Raw genomic sequence first — 17,500 nt, forward strand, 5'->3', positions numbered from 1 at the left:
GTGGCGCAAGTCGCTTGGGTAAGGCGACGCTGCACACACGTGGTGCTATGTGCAGAAGGGTGTGCTGCTGTGGTGTGTCCTAGTGGGTGGTGTGCTTGTGCCCCAGACATGGGGTGCATGTGCGCTACTGGCTGGGGTGCACCATAGCTACCCGAATGGAGCGATAGAGAGGAGGTGAGCTTTAGCGGGTCAAGTCCATTGGGCTTGATCCGCGAAAAGCACCAAGTCCCGAAAGTCAAAGCCCGAGTTGCTATGGTGTGCGAAAAGCTGCATTTAATGTTGAAAAAAAGTACAAGTCCCAAAACTTGACTTCCCGAAAAATTTCAACTAGTTGCATAGCACCAGGCGTACACACGGAGGAGATTGTTGCGAGACGAACACGCTGTTGGAAGACAACCGAATGCACGCGGGATTGCTCACGGAGCAAGCGCAAGCACGCGAAACAGCTTGCACGGGTGATGGACCACATTGGACGAGTGACGGTTACCGGTTACCAGTGGGTTAGCCATGTTGTAACGGGCTAAGAGGCCTGTTCAGCCAGAGTGTACGGAGTTCAGATGGCTAGGTGCGCACGCAGGCATCGAGGTTTTGATGGTTTGCGCAGAGTTGTAGCACGGCAGAGAGCGCGCCGGAGCAGTTTCAGTCCAATCGGACGATGCGCGGGTGTTTTACAGAACATTGAAAGTTGTGTGGAAGCAAACCCCTGGAAGTATGCAATAAATGGGAAAACACGAAATACTCTCGGATGGAGGTGTCTGAGAAGTTTTGCGTATATGGACGAAAGTTAGCCACGGTGGTGTTCTAACATCGGTGCTTGGGACGCAAAACCGTCGAACGCATGGTTTCGAGGCAATGTGCGAAAAACGGGCAAAATGGTGCACGAACAAAGGGGCACGCGCTATATCTGGCAGAAGGAGAACTCTGCGAGGTGTTGTGTGTATGGACGAAAAGTAGGCATTACGGAGTTGAGCAAACGCGCCGAAGACCGCAACTCGATATCTCCAACCGGCTGGTCGGTAGAGCGATTCCCAACACCCCATAGACACCGCAATGGGTGAAAATCGGCCAAGTCCCAGAAATGGGTTTTCACCCAAAAACAGGGTGATGGAGACATTGCACGGAGTTGGCGTATATGGACGAAAGTTAGCCACGGTGGTGTTCTAACATCGGTACCTGGGACGCAAAAGCGTCGCACGCATGGTTTCGAAGCGATGTGCGAAAAACGGGCCAAAATGGTGCACGAACAAAGGGGCACGCGCTATATCTGGCAGAAGGAGAACTCTGCGCGGTGTTGTGTGTACGGACGAAAAGTAGGCATTACGGAGTTGAGCAAACGCGCCGAAGACCGCAAAACGATATCTCCAACCGGCTGGTCGGTAGAGCGATTCCCAACACCCCATAGACACCGCAATGGGTGAAAATCGGCTAAGTCCCAAAATGTACCTTCAGAGGGGCATATCTCGAAAACTACTCGTCAGATCGGGGCCAAATTCACAGATAAGACACATGTCGAGGAGTTGTTTCGGTTGAGCGATAGTGGTTTTTGGGTGAAAATGTACCCCTAAACCTTGTACAGAGAGGACCCCTTCCGTAGAGCAAAATCCTGAAGGTCGGGGTCGCGCAAGGGTTGACATGGATCGAGGTGGACTATCATGCGAAACCACTTTTTTCGGTCCCTACGGTGCCCCTAGATGATGAAAAGTACAATCCGAGGTTGATTACGAACACTTTTGTGCACCCCCTTCCGTAGAGCAAAATCCTGAAGGTCGGGGTCGAGCAAGGAGAGACCCCTTCCGTAGAGCAAAATCCTGAAGGTCGGGGTCGCGCAAGGGTCGACATGGGTCGAGGTGGACTATCATGCGAAACCACTTTTTTCGGTCCCTACGGTGCCTCTAGATGATGAAAAGTACAATCCGAGGTTGATTACGAACACTTTTGTGCACCCCCTTCCGTAGAGCAAAATCCTGAAGGTCGGGGTTGCGCACAAGTAGACCCCCTTCCGTAGAGCAAAATCCTGAAGGTCGGGGTTGCGCACAAGTAGACCCCCTTCCGTAGAGCAAAATCCTGAAGGTCGGGGTCGCGCAAGGGTCGACATGGGTCGAGGTGGACTATCATGCGAACCCACTATTTTCGGTCCCTACGGTGCCCCTAGATGATGAAAAGTACAATCCGAGGTTGATTACGAACACTTTTGTGCACCCCCTTCCGTAGAGCAAAATCCTGAAGGTCGGGGTCGCGCAAGGGTCGACATGGGTCGAGGTGGACTATCATGCGAAACCACTTTTTTCGGTCCCTACGGTGCCCCTAGATGATGAAAAGTACAATCCGAGGTTGATTACGAACACTTTTGTGCACCCCCTTCCGTAGAGCAAAATCCTGAAGGTCGGGGTCGCGCAAGGGTCGACATGGGTCGAGGTGGACTATCATGCGAAACCACTTTTTTCGGTCCCTACGGTGCCCCTAGATGATGAAAAGTACAATCCGAGGTTGATTACGAACACTTTTGTGCACCCCCTTCCGTAGAGCAAAATCCTGAAGGTCGGGGTCGCGCAAGGGTCCACATGGGTCGAGGTGGACTATCATGCGAAACCACTTTTTTCGGTCCCTACGGTGCCCCTAGATGATGAAAAGTACAATCCGAGGTTGATTACGAACACTTTTGTGCACCCCCTTCCGTAGAGCAAAATCCTGAAGGTCGGGGTCGCGCAAGGGTCGACATGGGTCGAGGTGGACTATCATGCGAAACCACTTTTTTCGGTCCCTACGGTGCCCCTAGATGATGAAAAGTACAATCCGAGGTTGATTACGAACACTTTTGTGCACCCCCTTCCGTAGAGCAAAATCCTGAAGGTCGGGGTCGCGCAAGGGTCGACATGGGTCGAGGTGGACTATCATGCGAAACCACTTTTTTCGGTCCCTACGATGCCCGTAGATGATGAAAAGTACAATCCGAGGTTGATTACGAACACTTTTGTGCACCCCCTTCCGTAGAGCAAAATCCTGAAGGTCGGGGTTGCGCACAAGTAGACCCCCTTCCGTAGAGCAAAATCCTGAAGGTCGGGGTTGCGCACAAGTAGACCCCCTTCCGTAGAGCAAAATCCTGAAGGTCGGGGTCGCGCAAGGGTCGACATGGGTCGAGGTGGACTATCATGCGAAACCACTTTTTTCGGTCCCTACGGTGCCCCTAGATGATGAAAAGTACAATCCGAGGTTGATTACGAACACTTTTGTGCACCCCCTTCCGTAGAGCAAAATCCTGAAGGTCGGGGTCGCACAAGTGTGCACCCCCTTCCGTAGAGCAAAATCCTGAAGGTCGGGGTCGCGCAAGGGTCGACATGGGTCGAGGTGGACTATCATGCGAAACCACTTTTTTCGGTCCCTACGGTGCCCCTAGATGATGAAAAGTACAATCCGAGGTTGATTACGAACACTTTTGTGCACCCCCTTCCGTAGAGCAAAATCCTGAAGGTCGGGGTTGCGCACAAGTAGACCCCCTTCCGTAGAGCAAAATCCTGAAGGTCGGGGTCGCGCAAGGGTCGACATGGGTCGAGGTGGACTATCATGCGAAACCACTTTTTTCGGTCCCTACGGTGCCCCTAGATGATGAAAAGTACAATCCGAGGTTGATTACGAACACTTTTGTGCACCCCCTTCCGTAGAGCAAAATCCTGAAGGTCGGGGTTGCGCACAAGTCGACCCCCTTCCGTAGAGCAAAATCATGAAGGTCGGGGTCGCGCAAGGGTCGACATGGGTCGAGGTGGACTATCATGCGAAACCACTTTTTTCGGTCCCTACGGTGCCCCTAGATGATGAAAAGTACAATCCGAGGTTGATTACGAACACTTTTGTGCACCCCCTTCCGTAGAGCAAAATCCTGAAGGTCGGGGTTGCGCACAAGTAGACCCCCTTCCGTAGAGCAAAATCCTGAAGGTCGGGGTCGCGCAAGGGTCGACATGGGTCGAGGTGGACTATCATGCGAAACCACTTTTTTCGGTCCCTACGGTGCCCCTAGATGATGAAAAGTACAATCCGAGGTTGATTACGAACGCTTTTGTGCACCCCCTTCCGTAGAGCAAAATCCTGAAGGTCGGGGTTGCGCACAAGTCGACCCCCTTCCGTAGAGCAAAATCCTGAAGGTCGGGGTCGCGCAAGGGTCGACATGGGTCGAGGTGGACTATCATGCGAAACCACTTTTTTCGGTCCCTACGGTGCCCCTAGATGATGAAAAGTACAATCCGAGGTTGATTACGAACACTTTTGTGCACCCCCTTCCGTAGAGCAAAATCCTGAAGGTCGGGGTTGCGCACAAGTCGACCCCCTTCCGTAGAGCAAAATCCTGAAGGTCGGGGTCGCGCAAGGGTCGACATGGGTCGAGGTGGACTATCATGCGAAACCACTTTTTTCGGTCCCTACGGTGCCCCTAGATGATGAAAAGTACAATCCGAGGTTGATTACGAACACTTTTGTGCACCCCCTTCCGTAGAGCAAAATCCTGAAGGTCGGGGTTGCGCACAAGTCGACCCCCTTCCGTAGAGCAAAATCCTGAAGGTCGGGGTCGCGCAAGGGTCGACATGGGTCGAGGTGGACTATCATGCGAAACCACTTTTTTCGGTCCCTACGGTGCCCCTAGATGATGAAAAGTACAATCCGAGGTTGATTACGAACACTTTTGTGCACCCCCTTCCGTAGAGCAAAATCCTGAAGGTCGGGGTCGCGCAAGGGTCGACATGGGTCGAGGTGGACTATCATGCGAAACCACTTTTTTCGGTCCCTACGGTGCCCCTAGATGATGAAAAGTACAATCCGAGGTTGATTACGAACACTTTTGTGCACCCCCTTCCGTAGAGCAAAATCCTGAAGGTCGGGGTTGCGCACAAGTCGACCCCCTTCCGTAGAGCAAAATCCTGAAGGTCGGGGTCGCGCAAGGGTCGACATGGGTCGAGGTGGACTATCATGCGAAACCACTTTTTTCGGTCCCTACGGTGCCCGTAGATGATGAAAAGTACAATCCGAGGTTGATTACGAACACTTTTGTGCACCCCCTTCCGTAGAGCAAAATCCTGAAGGTCGGGGTTGCGCACAAGTCGACCCCCTTCCGTAGAGCAAAATCCTGAAGGTCGGGGTCGCGCAAGGGTCGACATGGGTCGAGGTGGACTATCATGCGAAACCACTTTTTTCGGTCCCTACGGTGCCCCTAGATGATGAAAAGTACAATCCGAGGTTGATTACGAACACTTTTGTGCACCCCCTTCCGTAGAGCAAAATCCTGAAGGTCGGGGTCGCACAAGTGTGCACCCCCTTCCGTAGAGCAAAATCCTGAAGGTCGGGGTCGCGCCAGGGTCGACATGGGTCGAGGTGGACTATCATGCGAAACCACTTTTTTCGGTCCCTACGATGCCCGTAGATGATGAAAAGTACAATCCGAGGTTGATTACGAACACTTTTGTGCACCCCCTTCCGTAGAGCAAAATCCTGAAGGTCGGGGTCGCACAAGTGTGCACCCCCTTCCGTAGAGCAAAATCCTGAAGGTCGGGGTCGCGCAAGGGTCGACATGGGTCGAGGTGGACTATCATGCGAAACCACTTTTTTCGGTCCCTACGGTGCCCCTAGATGATGAAAAGTACAATCCGAGGTTGATTACGAACACTTTTGTGCACCCCCAAAAACGGCCAAAATCCTGAAGGTCCGGGTTCTCGGGGCGGTCGAGGCCCTCGGACGTGCACGAAAAGTCGGTACCCACGCCGAGCTTCAGAATTTGGTCTCCAGAGACTAAGTCCCAACCGAAACTGGCAACCCACAAAAGTGTACCAAGGAGTGGTCGGATCGAGTTACAGTGTTCGAGAGTATTGACGAGGATGGTTATACGCAACTTTTTGCTAAAGGTGTCCAAGACCGTCAGACCCTTACTTACGGCGATATAAGACACGTGCGTGGTTGCTCGTGCCGAGCTTCAGAAATGTTGCTCCAGAGACTAAGTCCCAGAAAACCTTCCGACCCCAAAAACTCCCAGAAGGAGGCGTCGGATCGTTTCGCGATGTTCTAGTGAAATGTTCAGCTCGATGGAATGCAACTTTTACCTAAAGGGGTCCAAGACCGTCAGACGCTTAGGTACGGAGATACGGGCATGGGTCGGTTTTCCCCATACAAAATACCCCATGGAAAACTGCAAAACCCAAAAACAGGTCGAAGGAGTGGTCGGATCGTTTCGTGGTGTTCTAGTGAAATGTTCCATTCGATAGGGCGCAACTTTTTGCTAAAGGTGTCCAAGACCGTCAGACACTTACTTACGGAGATATAAGACACGTGCGTGGTTGCTCGTGCCGAGCTTCAGAAATGTTGCTGCAGAGACTAAGTCCCAGAAAACCTTCCGACCCCAAAAACTCCCAGAAGGAGTCGTCGGATCGTTTCGCGATGTTCTAGTGAAATGTTCAGCTCGACGGAATGCAACTTTTACCTAAAGGGGTCCAAGACCGTCAGACGCTTAGGTACGGAGATACGGGCATGGGTCGGTTTTCCCCATACAAAATACCCCATGGAAAACTGCAAAACCCCAAAACAGGTCGAAGGAGTGGTCGGATCGTTTCGTGGTGTTCTAGTGAAATGTTCCATTCGATAGGGCGCAACTTTTTGCTAAAGGTGTCCAACACCGTCAGACCCTTACTTACGGAGATATAAGACACGTGCGTGGTTGCTCGTGCCGAGCTTCAGAAATGTTGCTCCAGAGACTAAGTCCCAGAAAACCTTCCGACCCCAAAAACTCCCAGAAGGAGTCGTCGGATCGTTTCGCGATGTTCTAGTGAAATGTTCAGCTCGACAAAATGCAACTTTTACCTCAAGGGGTGCAAGACCGTCAGACGCTTAGGTACGGAGATACGGGCATGGGTCGGTTTTCCCCATACAAAATACCCCATGGAAAACTGCAAAACCCCAAAACAGGTCGAAGGAGTGGTCGGATCGTTTCGTGGTGTTCTAGTGAAATGTTCCATTCGATAGGGCGCAACTTTTTGCTAAAGGTGTCCAAGACCGTCAGACCCTTACTTACGGAGATATAAGACACGTGCGTGGTTGCTCGTGCCGAGCTTCAGAAATGTTGCTCCAGAGACTAAGTCCCAGAAAACCTTCGGACCCCAAAAACTCCCAGAAGGAGTCGTCGGATCGTTTCGCGATGTTCTAGTGAAATGTTCAGCTCGACGGAATGCAACTTTTACCTAAGGGGGTCCAAGACCGTCAGACGCTTAGGTACGGAGATACGGGCATGGGTCGGTTTTCCCCATACAAAATACCCCATGGAAAACTGCAAAACCCCAAAACAGGTCGAAGGAGTGGTCGGATCGTTTCGTGGTGTTCTAGTGAAATGTTCTATTCGATAGGGCGCAACTTTTTGCTAAAGGTGTCCAAGACCGTCAGACCCTTACTTACGGAGATATAAGACACGTGCGTGGTTGCTCGTGCCGAGCTTCAGAAATGTTGCTCCAGAGACTAAGTCCCAGAAAACCTTCCGACCCCAAAAACTCCCAGAAGGAGTCGTCGGATCGTTTCGCGATGTTCTAGTGAAATGTTCAGCTCGACGGAATGCAACTTTTACCTAAAGGGGTTCAAGACCGTCAGACGCTTAGGTACGGAGATACGGGCATGGGTCGGTTTTCCCCATACAAAATACCCCATGGAAAACTGCAAAACCCCAAAACAGGTCGAAGGAGTGGTCGGATCGTTTCGTGGTGTTCTAGTGAAATGTTCCATTCGATAAGACGCAACTTTTTGCTAAAGGTGTCCAAGACCGTCAGACACTTACTTACGGAGATATAAGACACGTGCGTGGTTGCTCGTGCCGAGCTTCAGAAATGTTGCTCCAGAGACTAAGTCCCAGAAAACCTTCCGACTCCGAAAACTCCCAGAAGGAGTCGTCGGATCGTTTCGCGATGTTCTAGTGAAATGTTCAGCTCGACGGAATGCAACTTTTACCTAAAGGGGTCCAAGACCGTCAGACGCTTAGGTACGGAGATACGGGCATGGGTCGGTTTTCCCCATACAAAATACCCCATGGAAAACTGCAAAACCCCAAAACAGGTCGAAGGAGTGGTCGGATCGTTTCGTGGTGTTCTAGTGAAATGTTCCATTCGATAGGGCGCAACTTTTTGCTAAAGGTGTCCAACACCGTCAGACCCTTACTTACGGAGATATAAGACACGTGCGTGGTTGCTCGTGCCGAGCTTCAGAAATGTTGCTCCAGAGACTAAGTCCCAGAAAACCTTCCGACCCCAAAAACTCCCAGAAGGAGTCGTCGGATCGTTTCGCGATGTTCTAGTGAAATGTTCAGCTCGACAAAATGCAACTTTTACCTCAAGGGGTGCAAGACCGTCAGACGCTTAGGTACGGAGATACGGGCATGGGTCGGTTTTCCCCATACAAAATACCCCATGGAAAACTGCAAAACCCCAAAACAGGTCGAAGGAGTGGTCGGATCGTTTCGTGGTGTTCTAGTGAAATGTTCCATTCGATAGGGCGCAACTTTTTGCTAAAGGTGTCCAAGACCGTCAGACCCTTACTTACGGAGATATAAGACACGTGCGTGGTTGCTCGTGCCGAGCTTCAGAAATGTTGCTCCAGAGACTAAGTCCCAGAAAACCTTCGGACCCCAAAAACTCCCAGAAGGAGTCGTCGGATCGTTTCGCGATGTTCTAGTGAAATGTTCAGCTCGACGGAATGCAACTTTTACCTAAGGGGGTCCAAGACCGTCAGACGCTTAGGTACGGAGATACGGGCATGGGTCGGTTTTCCCCATACAAAATACCCCATGGAAAACTGCAAAACCCCAAAACAGGTCGAAGGAGTGGTCGGATCGTTTCGTGGTGTTCTAGTGAAATGTTCTATTCGATAGGGCGCAACTTTTTGCTAAAGGTGTCCAAGACCGTCAGACCCTTACTTACGGAGATATAAGACACGTGCGTGGTTGCTCGTGCCGAGCTTCAGAAATGTTGCTCCAGAGACTAAGTCCCAGAAAACCTTCCGACCCCAAAAACTCCCAGAAGGAGTCGTCGGATCGTTTCGCGATGTTCTAGTGAAATGTTCAGCTCGACGGAATGCAACTTTTACCTAAAGGGGTTCAAGACCGTCAGACGCTTAGGTACGGAGATACGGGCATGGGTCGGTTTTCCCCATACAAAATACCCCATGGAAAACTGCAAAACCCCAAAACAGGTCGAAGGAGTGGTCGGATCGTTTCGTGGTGTTCTAGTGAAATGTTCCATTCGATAAGACGCAACTTTTTGCTAAAGGTGTCCAAGACCGTCAGACACTTACTTACGGAGATATAAGACACGTGCGTGGTTGCTCGTGCCGAGCTTCAGAAATGTTGCTCCAGAGACTAAGTCCCAGAAAACCTTCCGACTCCGAAAACTCCCAGAAGGAGTCGTCGGATCGTTTCGCGATGTTCTAGTGAAATGTTCAGCTCGACGGAATGCAACTTTTACCTAAAGGGGTCCAAGACCGTCAGACGCTTAGGTACGGAGATACGGGCATGGGTCGGTTTTCCCCATACAAAATACCCCATGGAAAACTGCAAAACCCCAAAACAGGTCGAAGGAGTGGTCGGATCGTTTCGTGGTAATCTAATGAAATGTTCCATTCGATAGGGCGCAACTTTTTGCTAAAGGTGTCCAAGACCGTCAGACACTTACTTACGGAGATATAAGACACGTGCGTGGTTGCTCGTGCCGAGCTTCAGAAATGTTGCTCCAGAGACTAAGTCCCAGAAAACCTTCCGACCCCAAAAACTCCCAGAAGGAGGCCTCGGATCGTTTCGCGATGTTCTAGTGAAACGTTCAGCTCGACGAAATGCAACTTTTACCTATAGGGGTCCAAGACCATCAGACGCTTAGGTACGGAGATACGGGCATGGGTCGGTTTTCCCCATACAAAATACCCCATGGAAAACTGCAAAACCCCAAAACAGGTCGAAGGAGTGGTCGGATCGTTTCGTGGTGTTCTAGTGAAATGTTCCATTCGATAGGGCGCAACTTTTTGCTAAAGGTGTCCAAGACCGTCAGACCCTTACTTACGGAGATATAAGACACGTGCGTGGTTGCTCGTGCCGAGCTTCAGAAATGTTGCTCCAGAGACTAAGTCCCAGAAAACCTTCGGACCCCAAAAACTCCCAGAAGGAGTCGTCGGATCGTTTCGCGATGTTCTAGTGAAATGTTCAGCTCGACAAAATGCAACTTTTACCTAAAGGGGTGCAAGACCGTCAGACGCTTAGGTACGGAGATACGGGCATGGGTCGGTTTTCCCCATACAAAATACCCCATGGAAAACTGCAAAACCCCAAAACAGGTCGAAGGAGTGGTCGGATCGTTTCGTGGTGTTCTACTGACTTTTTAGGCTTACCGAGACACAACTTTCCGCAGAAGGGTGCAAAACTGTCAGACTCATAGTTTCGGAGATACAAGCATGGGTCATGTTTGCTCGTGCCGAGCTTCAGAATTTTCCATGGCCAAAAAGCCCTAGAATTTGACATTTCACTATTATAGGGAGGTATGGTTGTACTGAGTCGTCATAGAAAGTTTAGCCTCCTCATGTAAACTGACGATTCGATATCAGGGAGGTCGGGAGTTGTCGAAAAGAGACCCTAGGACCTAATACTAGACTCATGTAGTGGCAAGGTGTTTCGGCTCGTGGGTGACGGTTGTATGAAATTTGGGTGACGGCAACTACGACTGGTTCTGGTACCGGGAAGGTGTGTCCTGGTGTACTTGGAAAACACCCTGGGAAGGTGTCCCAGGGCTCGGAGTAGCAGTAACAAGGGATGCCGCTGTCTCTAGGTCGCGGAACCACTGTGCTTGCCTGCAACACAGTCCTAGGGAGAGCGGCCGAAAGGTTCCGCACGGTGACTTGCACCCACCGGGAAAGGGGTCAAGTAGCCAAGAGGTGTCCAACCAAGGGTTAGTGGTACATGGAAAACACCCTGGGAAGGTGTCCCAGGGCTCGGAGTAGAGTGACTTGCACCCACCGGGAATCCACCGGCCCTCCACACGGGGGTCATCACGCGTGTGCGTAAGGTACCTGCAGCAGGTGCAGGTGCCTGGGTGCGTGCCATGGTGACGATGGTACCACCTAGTCGGGAGTGTGCGGGAGTCACACACCGGCTGCGCGCCACCTGTGGGAGCTTGCTCCTGCAAGGTGGGGCTAGTCGCTTGGGTAAGGCGACGCTGCACACACGTGGTGCTATGTGCAGAAGGGTGTGCTGCTGTGGTGTGTCCTAGTGGGTGGGTGGTGTGCTTGTGCCCCAGACATGGGGTGCATGTGCGCTACTGGCTGGGGTGCACCATAGCTACCCGAATGGAGCGATAGAGAGGAGGTGAGCTTTAGCGGGTCAAGTCCATTGGGCTTGATCCGCGAAAAGCACCAAGTCCCGAAAGTCGAAGCCCGAGTTGCTATGGTGTGCGAAAAGCTGCATTTAATGTTGAAAAAAAGTACAAGTCCCAAAACTTGACTTCCCGAAAAATTTCAACTTGTTGCATAGCACCAGGCGTACACACGGAGGAGATTGTTGCGAGACGAACACGCTGTTGGAAGACAACCGAATGCACGCGGGATTGCTCACGGAGCAAGCGCAAGCACGCGAAACAGCTTGCACGGGTGATGGACCACATTGGACGAGTGACGGTTACCGGTTACCAGTGGGTTAGCCATGTTGTAACGGGCTAAGAGGCCTGTTAAGCCAGAGTGTACGGAGTTCAGATGGCTAGGTGCGCACGCAGGCATCGAGGTTTTGATGGTTTGCGCAGAGTTGTAGCACGGCAGAGAGCGCGCCGGAGCAGTTTCAGTCCAATCGGACGATGCGCGGGTGTTTTACAGAACATTGAAAGTTGTATGGAAGAAAACCCCTGGCAGTATGCAATATATGGGAAAACACGAAATACTCTCGGATGGAGGTGTCTGAGAAGTTTGGCGTATATGGACGAAAGTTAGCCACGGTGGTGTTCTAACATCACTACTTGGGACGCAAAACCGTCGGACGCATGGTTTCGAAGCAATGTGCGAAAAACGGGCCAAAACGGTGCACGAAAAAAGGGGCACGCGCTATATCTGGCAGAAGGAGAACTCTGCGAGGTGTTGTGTGTATGGACGAAAAGTAGGCATTACGGAGTTGAGCAAACGCGCCGAAGACCGCAACTCGATATCTCCAACCGGCTGGTCGGTAGAGCGATTCCCAACACCCCATAGACACCGCAATGGGTGAAAATCGGCTAAGTCCCAGAAATGGGTTTTCACCCAAAAACAGGGTGATGGAGACATTGCACGGAGTTGGCGTATATGGACGAAAGTTAGCCACGGTGGTGTTCTAACATCGGTACTTGGGACGCAAAACCGTCGGACGCATGGTTTCGAAGCAATGTGCGAAAAACGGGCCAAAACGGTGCACGAAAAAAGGGGCACGCGCTATATCTGGCAGAAGGAGAACTCTGCGAGGTGTTGTGTGTATGGACGAAAAGTAGGCATTACGAAGTTGAGCAAACGCGCCGAAGACCGCAACTCGATATCTCCAACCGGCTGGTCGGTAGAGCGATTCCCAACACCCCATAGACACCGCAATGGGTGAAAATCGGCTAAGTCCCAGAAATGGGTTTTCACCCAAAAACAGGGTGATGGAGACATTGCACGGAGTTGGCGTATATGGACGAAAGTTAGCCACGGTGGTGTTCTAACATCGGTACTTGGAACGCAAAACCGTCGCACGCATGGTTTAGAAGCGATGTACGAAAAACAGGCCAAAATGGTGCACGAACAAAGGGGCACGCGCTATATCTGGCAGAAGGAGAACTCTGCGAGGTGTTGTGTGTATGGACGAAAAGTAGGCATTACGGAGTTGAGCAAACGCGCCGAAGACCGCAACTCGATATCTCCAACCGGCTGGTCGGTAGAGCGATTCCCAACACCCCATAGACACCGCAATGGGTGAAAATCGGCTAAGTCCCAGAAATGGGTTTTCACCCAAAAACAGGGTGATGGAGACATTGCACGGAGTTGGCGTATATGGACGAAAGTTAGCCACGGTGGTGTTCTAACATCGGTACTTGGGACGCAAAACCGTCGGACGCATGGTTTCGAAGCGATGTACGAAAAACAGGCCAAAATGGTGCACGAACAAAGGGGCACGCGCTATATCTGGCAGAAGGAGAACTCTGCGAGGTGTTGTGTGTATGGACGAAAAGTAGGCATTACGGAGTTGAGCAAACGCGCCGAAGACCGCAACTCGATATCTCCAACCGGCTGGTCGGTAGAGCGATTCCCAACACCCCATAGACACCGCAATGGGTGAAAATCGGCTAAGTCCCAGAAATGGGTTTTCACCCAAAAACAGGGTGATGGAGACATTGCACGGAGTTGGCGTATATGGACGAAAGTTAGCCACGGTGGTGTTCTAACATCGGTACTTGGAACGCAAAACCGTCGGACGCATGGTTTCGAAGCGATGTACGAAAAACAGGCCAAAATGGTGCACGAACAAAGGGGCACGCGCTATATCTGGCAGAAGGAGAACTCTGCGAGGTGTTGTGTGTATGGACGAAAAGTAGGCATTACGGAGTTGAGCAAACGCGCCGAAGACCGCAACTCGATATCTCCAACCGGCTGGTCGGTAGAGCGATTCCCAACACCCCATAGACACCGCAATGGGTGAAAATCGGCTAAGTCCCTGAAATGGGTTTTCACCCAAAAACAGGGTGATGGAGACATTGTACGGAGTTGGCGTATATGGACGAAACTTAGCCACGGTGGTGTTCTAACATCACTACTTGGGACGCAAAACCGTCGGACGCATGGTTTCGAAGCAATGTGCGAAAAACGGGCCAAAACGGTGCACGAAAAAAGGGGCACGCGCTATATCTGGCAGAAGGAGAACTCTGCGAGGTGTTGTGTGTATGGACGAAAAGTAGGCATTACGGAGTTGAGCAAACGCGCCGAAGACCGCAACTCGATATCTCCAACCGGCTGGTCGGTAGAGCGATTCCCAACACCCCATAGACACCGCAATGGGTGAAAATCGGCTAAGTCCCAGAAATGGGTTTTCACCCAAAAACAGGGTGATGGAGACATTGCACGGAGTTGGCGTATATGGACGAAAGTTAGCCACGGTGGTGTTCTAACATCGGTACTTGGGACGCAAAACCGTCGGACGCATGGTTTCGAAGCAATGTGCGAAAAACGGGCCAAAACGGTGCACGAAAAAAGGGGCACGCGCTATATCTGGCAGAAGGAGAACTCTGCGAGGTGTTGTGTGTATGGACGAAAAGTAGGCATTACGGAGTTGAGCAAACGCGCCGAAGACCGGGAATCGATATCTCCAACCGGCTGGTCGGTAGAGCGATTCCCAACACCCCATAGACACCGCAATGGGTGAAAATCGGCTAAGTCCCAGAAATGGGTTTTCACCCAAAAACAGGGTGATGGAGACATTGCACGGAGTTGGCGTATATGGACGAAAGTTAGCCACGGTGGTGTTCTAACATCGGTACTTGGGACGCAAAACCGTCGGACGCATGGTTTCGAGGCAATGTGCGAAAAACTGGCAAAAATGGTGCACGAACAAAGGGGCACGCGCTATATCTAGCAGAAGGAGAACTCTGCGAGGTGTTGTGTGTATGGACGAAAAGTAGGCATTACGGAGTTGAGCAAACGCGCCGAAGACCGCAACTCGATATCTCCAACCGGCTGGTCGGTAGAGCGATTCCCAACACCCCATAGACACCGCAATGGGTGAAAATCGGCTAAGTCCCAGAAATGGGGTTTCACCCAAAAACAGGGTGATGGAGACATTGCACGGAGTTGGCGTATATGGACGAAAGTTAGCCACGGTGGTGTTCTAACATCGGTGCTTGGGACGTAAAACCGTCGAACGCATGGTTTCGAGGCAATGTGCGAAAAACGGGCAAAATGGTGCACGAACAAAGGGGCACGCGCTATATCTGGCAGAAGGAGAACTCTGCGAGGTGTTGTGTGTATGGACGAAAAGTAGGCATTACTAAGTTGAGCAAACGCGCCGAAGACCGGGAATCGATATCTCCAACCGGCTGGTCGGTAGAGCGATTCCCAACACCCCATAGACACCGCAATGGGTGAAAATCGGCTAAGTCCCAGAAATGGGGTTTCACCCAAAAACAGGGTGATGGAGACATTGCACGGAGTTGGCGTATATGGACGAAAGTTAGCCACGGTGGTGTTCTAACATCGGTGCTTGGGACGTAAAACCGTCGAACGCATGGTTTCGAGGCAATGTGCGAAAAACGGGCAAAATGGTGCACGAACAAAGGGGCACGCGCTATATCTGGCAGAAGGAGAACTCTGCGAGGTGTTGTGTGTATGGACGAAAAGTAGGCATTACTAAGTTGAGCAAACGCGCCGAAGACCGGGAATCGATATCTCCAACCGGCTGGTCGGTAGAGCGATTCCCAACACCCCATAGACACCGCAATGGGTGAAAATCGGCTAAGTCCCAATATGTACCTTCAGAGGGGCATATCTCGAAAACTACTCGTCAGATCGGGGCCAAATTCACAGAGAAGACACATGTCGAGGAGTTGTTTCGGATGAGCGATAGTGGTTTTTGGGTGAAAATGTACCCCTAAACCTTGTACAGAGAGGACCCCTTCCGTAGAGCAAAATCCTGAAGGTCGGGGTCGCGCAAGGGTCGACATGGGTCGAGGTGGACTATCATGCGAAACCACTTTTTTCGGTCCCTACGGTGCCCCTAGATGATGAAAAGTACAATCCGAGGTTGATTACGAACACTTTTGTGCACCCCCTTCCGTAGAGCAAAATCCTGAAGGTCGGGGTTGCGCACAAGTCGACCCCAAAAACTCCCAGAAGGAGTGGTCGGATCGTTTCGCGATGTTCTAGTGAAATGTTCAGCTCGACGGAATGCAACTTTTACCTAAAGGGGTCCAAGACCGTCAGACGCTTATGTACGGAGGTACGGGCATGGGTCGGTTTTCCCCATACAAAATACCCCATGGAAAACTGCAAAACCCCAAAACAGGTCGAAGGAGTGGTCGGATCGTTTCGTGGTGTTCTAGTGAAATGTTCCATTCGATAGGGCGCAACTTTTTGCTAAAGGTGTCCAAGACCGTCAGACCCTTACTTACGGAGATATAAGACACGTGCGTGGTTGCTCGTGCCGAGCTTCAGAAATGTTGCTCCAGAGACTAAGTCCCAGAAAACCTTCCGACCCCAAAAACTCCCAGAAGGAGTCGTCGGATCGTTTCGCGATGTTCTAGTGAAATGTTCAGCTCGACGAAATGCAACTTTTACCTAAAGGGGTCCAAGACCGTCAGACGCTTAGGTACGGAGATACGGCCATGGGTCGGTTTTCCCCATACAAAATACCCCATGGGAAACTGCAAAACCCCAAAACAGGTCGAAGGAGTGGTCGGATCGTTTCGTGGTGTTCTAGTGAAATGTTCCATTCGATAGGGCGCAACTTTTTGCTAAAGGTGTCCAAGACCGTCAGACCCTTACTTACGGAGATATAAGACACGTGCGTGGTTGCTCGTGCCGAGCTTCAGAAATGTTGCTCCAGAGACTAAGTCCCAGAAAACCTTCGGACCCCAAAAACTCCCAGAAGGAGGCGTCGGATCGTTTCGCGATGTTCTAGTGAAATGTTCAGCTCGACGGAATGCAACTTTTACCTAAAGGGGTCCAAGACCGTCAGACGCTTAGGTACGGAGATACGGGCATGGGTCGGTTTTCCCCATACAAAATACCCCATGGAAAACTGCAAAACCCCAAAACAGGTCGAAGGAGTGGTCGGATCGTTTCGTGGTGTTCTAGTGAAATGTTCCATTCGATAAGACGCAACTTTTTGCTTAAGGTGTCCAAGACCGTCAGACACTTACTTACGGAGATATAAGACACGTGCGTGGTTGCTCGTGCCGAGCTTCAGAAATGTTGCTCCAGAGACTAAGTCCCAGAAAACCTTCGGACCCCAAAAACTCCCAGAAGGAGTCGTCGGATCGTTTCGCGATGTTCTAGTGAAATGTTTAGCTCGACGGAATGCAACTTTTACCTAAAGGGGTTCAAGACCGTCAGACGCTTAGGTACGGAGATACGGGCATGGGTCGGTTTTCCCCATACAAAATACCCCATGGAAAACTGCAAAACCCCAAAACAGGTCGAAGGAGTGGTCGGATCGTTTCGTGGTGTTCTACTGACTTTTTAGGCTTACCGAGACACAACTTTCCGCAGAAGAGTGCAAAACTGTCAGACTCATAGTTTCGGAGATACAAGCATGGGTCATGTTTGCTCGTGCCGAGCTTCAGAATTTTCCATGGCCAAAAAGCCCTAGAATTTGACATTTCACTATTATAGGGAGGTATGGTTGTACTGAGTCGTCATAGAAAGTTTAGCCTCCTCATGTAAACTGACGATTCGATATCAGGGAGGTCGGGAGTTGTCGAAAAGAGACCCTAGGACCTAATACTAGACTCATGTAGTGGCAAGGTGTTTC

The sequence above is a fragment of the Anopheles nili genome, unplaced genomic scaffold (assembly GCF_943737925.1).
Source record: "Anopheles nili unplaced genomic scaffold, idAnoNiliSN_F5_01 U_low_cov_2, whole genome shotgun sequence".
NCBI lineage: Eukaryota > Metazoa > Arthropoda > Insecta > Diptera > Culicidae > Anopheles > Anopheles nili.